Source organism: Sphaeramia orbicularis, unplaced genomic scaffold (genome assembly GCF_902148855.1).
Source record: "Sphaeramia orbicularis unplaced genomic scaffold, fSphaOr1.1, whole genome shotgun sequence".
Taxonomy (NCBI): domain Eukaryota; kingdom Metazoa; phylum Chordata; class Actinopteri; order Kurtiformes; family Apogonidae; genus Sphaeramia; species Sphaeramia orbicularis.
The window spans coordinates 421,802-428,788 of NW_021941538.1; the positions used below are offsets into that span (position 1 = coordinate 421,802).

At 49.1% G+C, this 6,987-nt stretch overlaps 1 pseudogene; it reads right to left on the bottom strand.

Annotated features, from left to right (window-relative positions):
* Positions 1 to 3,788: 3,788 nt before the first annotated feature.
* LOC115416057 (E3 ubiquitin-protein ligase HECW1-like) overlaps positions 3,789 to 6,987 on the bottom strand; it is a 23,721-nt pseudogene continuing 20,522 nt past the window's right edge.

The following is a 6,987-nucleotide window of genomic DNA, read 5'->3' on the forward strand; positions in this document are numbered from 1 at the left end:
GAACCACAGAGTCCAGACCTGAACCACATACTGAGTCTTTGGGATGTGATGCAGGTTCTCCACAGTGATCCAGCTGTCCAACATCAAAGCTGAAGGTGGTCCACCAGAGGACTGTGTGGACCGGCTCTGTCCAGCCTGTGGACCCTGTCCACCAGAGGACTGTGGTGGACCGGCTCTGTCCAGCCTGTGGACCCTGGTCCACCAGAGGACTGTGGTGGACCGGCTCTGTCCAGCCTGTGGACCCTGGTCCACCAGAGGACTGTGGTGGACCGGCTCTGTCCAGCCTGTGGACCCTGGTCCACCAGAGGACTGTGGTGGACCGGCTCTGTCCAGGCTGTGGACCCTGGTCCACCAGAGGACTGTGGTGGACCGGCTCTGTCCAGCCTGTGGACCCTGGTCCACCAGAGGACTGTGGTGGACCGGCTCTGTCCAGCCTGTGACCCTGGTCCACCAGAGGACTGTGGTGGACCGGCTCTGTCCAGCCTGTGGACCCTGGTCCACCAGAGGACTGTGGTGGACCGGCTCTGTCCAGGCTGTGGACCCTGGTCCACCAGAGGACTGTGGTGGACCGGCTCTGTCCAGCCTGTGGACCCTGGTCCATCTTTGGGTTCATGGCTGAGTGTTTTTGCTTCAGATCCAGATGGAATCTTTTGTGGAAGTGAAACCCACCTCACAGGTGAACAGAACCAAAGCAGAACCTCTGGACCTCCAGTGTGTGAGACTCAGGTTCTAGTGGTCCATCCCAGAACCTTTGGTATGAGGCACAGTTTCAGTCCTGGTCTGGTTTGGACATGAGGAACTGCTGCAGTGAGTCCCGTCTGAACACACACTATTGCATATATGACAGCGGTCTGTCCCAGGGTCTGTCCCAGGTCTGTCCCAGGTCTATCCCAGGTTGTCCAGGTCTGTCCCAGGTTTGTCCCATGGGAGGATGCTGACCCAGTCACCCTTTGAATGTTCTGGTATTGAGTGTTCAGATCTTGGAGGTTCTGCTCAGTGCACAGAGCAGAACCTTCCAGATCCAGGATGGAACAGTCAGAGGAAGACGTGAATAAGGTCCATTCAAAGACCAGGACCAGAACCGCTGAAAGGCCCGGCACTGGAGACACAGTGTCCACAAGAACAGTCTGATGTGGAGAACGTAGAACCCTGGAGCAGGAACCTGGAGCAGGAACCTCAGAAGCCCTTGTGTTGGAGTCGATGTCTACGCTGTTAAAGGAACTGACATCATTGTCTGCGGCTGAACGCATCACAGAGACACAAGTCCATATATGGGCGTCCCACTGACGTTCTACCAGCGGAGAACAGGGAACGTCCACATGGAGCTGAGGGTCCACATGGAGCTGAGGGTCCACATGGAGCTGAGGGTCCTATGTGGACCCGGTTCACACGGAGGACGGTACTGATCCGTCTTCAAATGGATCTATTTGACCGAAGTTTGAGTTTGTAACTGTCCAGAAGACGACGAAGACCATGTTTGGGTAGAATTACAGGATGGAGTGTCTGTTCTTAGTCCGTCGTTCTCCATTCAGTCGTTTTTCTTCTCAGCTCCGTGCGTCCTTTCGTCTCAATCTTCCCGGCACTGATTGGAAGACCTGCCATGCTTGATGAAGACATTGGGTTGCTATAGTAACGTCAGAGTCTGAATATGGAAGGCTTCAGCTGTTGTTTTGTACATTATTACGGTTCATGTGTCCAGTGGTCCAGCAGCTGATGGACTTCATGTGTCCAGTGGTCCAGCAGCTGATGGGGTTCAGGTTACAGATGGACATGGACTCCAACAGTGTGTAAAGTTCCACAGGGATCAGATTTGGGCTCATTCTCTTCCAGACCAAACGTAGCTTTGGTTCAACTCTTGGAGCTGCTGTTTAAGGTTCTCCAACTGCCAACAGCGTCCTGAACTACATCCAACTGTTAGGTCTGGAGGACGCCCCCCCGGCCCCGCCCCTCTGTAGACGTAGACTCGCCCACAGCAGATCCATGCATCCACCTGCTAAGGTTCCAGTCTTGGTTTGATTGTACTTCTTGGTCGTCCATGGCTCCTTCTAAATCAAGGGCAGTCAATCTCATTTTAGTTCAGTTCCATATTCAGCCCAGTTTGATCTGCAGCGGGCCAGACCAGTAAAATAATGACTGAAGAACCTAGAAACAATGACAAATCCAAGTTTTTCTTTTTGTTTTAGTACAAAAACACCCCAATTAAACTCTGAAAATATTTACATTTTACAAAAAAGATGGGAATAACCTGAAAAAAAAAAGAAATTTCATTTGAAAAATTAGTGCAATTTGAACACTATTCTGCCTGGACTTCTTATTTCTACATGTACATTTACACACAGTGTTCCATAAACATTTGGGAACAGGCAGAATATTGTTACAATTTTGGAGTTTGAACTAAAATTTGAACAGTTTCTCCAATATTCCATCTGTTATTAACACAACTGCAGATCCCAGTGGATCCACAAATGCACCAAACATTTATGAACAAACAGAATATTGTTACAACTGCACATTTCAGGTTGTCTGTTTTTATTTATGTATTTATTTGCATTTAATTATGAAAGAATAGTTATGTAAATGTAAGTATTTTCACAGAGTATGGAAGTAAATCTGTCTCATCAGATTTTGAATTATAAAAGCCATTGAATTATTTTGCACTGAAATTAAGTATCTGAATTTTTTGTCTCTGAATTCAACTATGTTCATAAATTTAGAATAAAAAAAATTCAGATGCATAAAATTCAGATACTTAATTTCAGTGCAAAAAAAATTCATTGCTAGAAATTCAGTGGCTTTATAATTCAAAATCTGATGACACAGATGTACTTCCATAACAGTGTAATGTTATTTTTCTCACTTAAATTTTTTCCGCATAATTTTTCCCAAAGAAAATTTGTTGTCATTATTTATGGTCTATTGTGTTGTTATTTTGACTGTAGATCACATTGGTCTGCATGTGGAACCTGAACCAACCTGGACTGTTCAGGTTCATTTATGCACTTTCATCCTGCAGGGCCGGAATGGAACCTTTGGCGGGGGGGCCAGATTTGGCCCTCGGGACGCAGGTTTGACACTTGTGTTCTAAGGCCTTGAATTGAACCGGCTCAGGAGTTTCAATGACATGATGATCTCTGTGGACTCTCCAGATCCAGATCCAAACCACACCATCCAACCTTTGGTGTCATGGCGACAGGACGCTGCATCTGAAGGACTGTTCTGACCTTGGACTTGGACCTCCTTCGTTTATAGATGTACCTTCAGCTGTTTTGGAACAAACCTCCTGAGAATCGACCCTTTGAACAAACGCACACTTTTGTGTAAAACTCGTACATTTACAGTGAATTCAGATAAATATGATGATGGTCCCTTAAAGGGTCCCAGATGCAGTCTGTGGTGGACAGGACGTCTGCTGTGTTTGTACATATTCAAATCCTGTCTGCAGTTACTATTGTCTGTCTTTTTCTGCTCTTACTTCTTATTAATCATTTACTCTAATAAACATTTTCTGTAAATTACATTTTTAATCACCATGTGAGGAAACTTTGCTATAAACCTTGGAACTCTGTGGTCCTCATGGTCGTCTCTTCTACCTCTGGACCTTAGTCATGTGACTCGGTGTCGGAGCGTCCTGTGGTGTCCATCCAGTGGACGGTTGTTGGCTTCGGTCCATGCATGCGTACATCTTGGTGTCCAGTTTGGTGTCTGTGTGTATTTACAGGTTCATACAGGTCTGGTTCCAAAGCCGTGCACTGGTTCAGGTTCAGATCTGAACCAGGACCGACGATAGAAAAGTAGTGCTGGTCCTGCAGCGGCCGAGGTACACACAACAGGGACCTATATACACCCACATGACCGCACACTGCACAGTCCTGATTGGATGAGGACACGTGGAGGCGGTGCGGTGGGAGGAGTCGGCCCGGCGGAACCCTGCCCCCCCCCCCCTTCATTCCAGTCCAAAGGTACTGGTTTCCTCCACAGCCACCAGGAGCTTCTCATACAGGGTTTGGTAGGAGGAGTACGGAGGCAGATCCAGACGATTAAAGCAGGTATGAGCCCTGGAAGGACACACACACACACACAGAAAAACACACACACAAACACACAAACAGAAAAACACACACACAAACACACACACAGAAAAACACACACACAAACACACACACAGAAAAACACACACACAAACACACAAACAGAAAAACACACACACAAACACACAAACAGAAAAACACACACACAACAGAAAAACACACACACAGAAAAACACACTCAAAAACACACACAGAAAAACACACACACAAACACACTCAAAAACACACAAACAGAAAAACACACACACAAACAGAAAAACACACACACAAACAGAAAAACACACACACAGAAAAACACACACAAACACACTCAAAAACACACAAACAGAAAAACACACACACAAACACACAAACAGAAAAACACACACACAAACAGAAAAACACACACACAGAAAAACACACTCAAAAACACACACACACAGAAAAACACACACACAAACACACTCAAAAACACACAAACAGAAAAAACACACACACACACAAACAGAAAAACACACACAGAACACACACAGAAAAACATACACACACAAACACACACAGAAAAACAAACACACACACACACAAAAACACACAAAAACACACACAAACACACACAAATACACACATACAAACACACACACAAACACACGCACACACAAACAGAAAAACACACACACTCAAAACATACACACAAACAGAAAAACACACACATACACACACACATACACGCACACAGAAAAACACACACACACACACAAACACACACAAATACAAATACAAACACACACACAAACACACACACACACGAACACACACACAAACATAAACACACACAAAAAACACACAAACAAACAAACAAACACACGCACACACACACACATACAAACACACACACATACACACAAAAACACACACAAACACACACAGTGATGGGTTAGCTAAAGCTACACTAGGTGGAGCTCATTACTGTACTAGCTTATATCACAATGCTAGTTCTGCTGTTACTGTGTGTGTGTGTGTGTGGGGGGTCCAGTCTCAGTCTTGGTTCCGTGGTGGTGGGGGGGGGTCAGGTCTGGTACCTTCAGTATGTTCTGCCGTCTACAGTCAGAGGGTCCAGTCTCAGTCCTGGTTCCGTCGGGGGGGGTCAGGTCTGGTACCTTCAGTATGTTCTGCCGTCTACAGTCAGAGGGTCCAGTCTCAGTCCTGGTTCCGTGGGGGGGGTCCGGTCTGGTACCTTCAGTATGTTCTACCGTCTACAGTCAGAGGGGTCCAGTCTCAGTCCTGGTTCCGTGGGGGGGGTCAGGTCTGGTACCTTCAGTATGTTGCTGCCGTCTACAGTCAGAGGGTCCAGTCTCAGTCCTGGTTCCGTGGGGGGGGTCCGGTCTGGTACCTTCAGTATGTCTGCCGTCTACAGTCAGAGGGTCCAGTCTCAGTCCTGATTCCGTGGGGGGGGGTCCGGTCTGGTACCTTCAGTATGTTCTACCGTCTACAGTCAGAGGGTCCAGTCTCAGTCCTGGTTCCGTGGGGGGGGTCCGGTCTGGTACCTTCAGTATGTTCTGCCGTCTACAGTCAGAGGGTCCAGTCTCAGTCCTGATTCCGTGGGGGGGGTCCGGTCTGGTACCTTCAGTATGTTCTACCGTCTACAGTCAGAGGGTCCAGTCTCAGTCCTGGTTCCGTGGGGGGGGTCCGGTCTGGTACCTGGGCAGGGACGTGGTCTTGCCCCACTTCTCGATGCAGAAGCGTCGGAGGCCGTTGAACCTCGTAGCGCTGCGAAGCCTTCGTAGTGAACGCTGGAGGTGCCGGTGACGAACTGAAGCAGACGAAGGCGCTGCTCGTGTTTGAAAGCGTTCGACGGCCGCCCAGAACCAACGCATGACGATGTGGCTGTCATGGTAACCTGGGGGGGCGGAGTCAGACAGTTAAGCCAGCCTGTCCAATCAGAGCTCAGGACAGTTCATGTGTAGAACCTGCTGGTGTTTATGGACCTGCTGACCCACTGTTTAACCCCGGTTTAACACAACTGGGACCGCAGGGGTTAACCCATTGGACACACTGGACACACTGGACACAGTGGACATCGGTGGACACACTGGACACAGTGGACATCAGTGGACACACTGGACACAGTGATGTCCTGATAACAGCTGTCTTTTCCTGAACACCAGAGTCTCCAGAGTCTGCTGTGATTCAGTATCATGTTGAATGGAACAGCTGACAGTCCATGGCATCATGGAGTGAATGAAGGCAGGGTTAGGGTCAGGGACAGAGTTAGGGTCAGGGTTAGGGGGTCAGGGTTAGGGTCAGGGACAGAGTTAGGGTCAGGGTTTGGGGTCAGGGTTAGGGTCAGGGACAGGGTTAGGGTCAGGGGGTCAGGGTTAGGGTCAGGGACATGGTTAGGGGTCAGGGTTAGGGGGTCAGGGTTAGGGTCAGGGACAGGGTTAGGGTCAGGGTTAGGGGTCAGGGTTAGGGTCAGGGACCAGGGTTAGGGTCAGGGTTAGGGGGTCAGGGACAGGGTTAGGGTCAGGTTAGGGGGTCAGGTTAGGGTCAGGGACAGGGTTACGGGGTCAGGGACAGGGTTAGGGTCAGGGTTAGGGTCAGGGACAGGGTTAGGGGTCAGGGTTAGGGTCAGGTTAGGGTCAGGGTTAGGGGGGTCAGGACAGGGTTAGGGTCAGGGTTAGGGGGTCAGGGTTAGGGTCAGGGTTAGGGTCAGGGTTAGGGGGTCAGGATCAGGGTTAGGGTCAGGGTTAGGGGGTCAGAGTCAGGGTTCGGGTCAGGGGTCACCTCCTCTGTACTCGGTGTTGCTCCTCCAGTCACTCAGGTCGATCTCCACCGTTCCGGCCATCACCAGCTCCAGCTCCCGGGCGTCGAACACCGACACCAACCTGGAGTCCACCACCTGAGGACACATGGACCAGGGTCA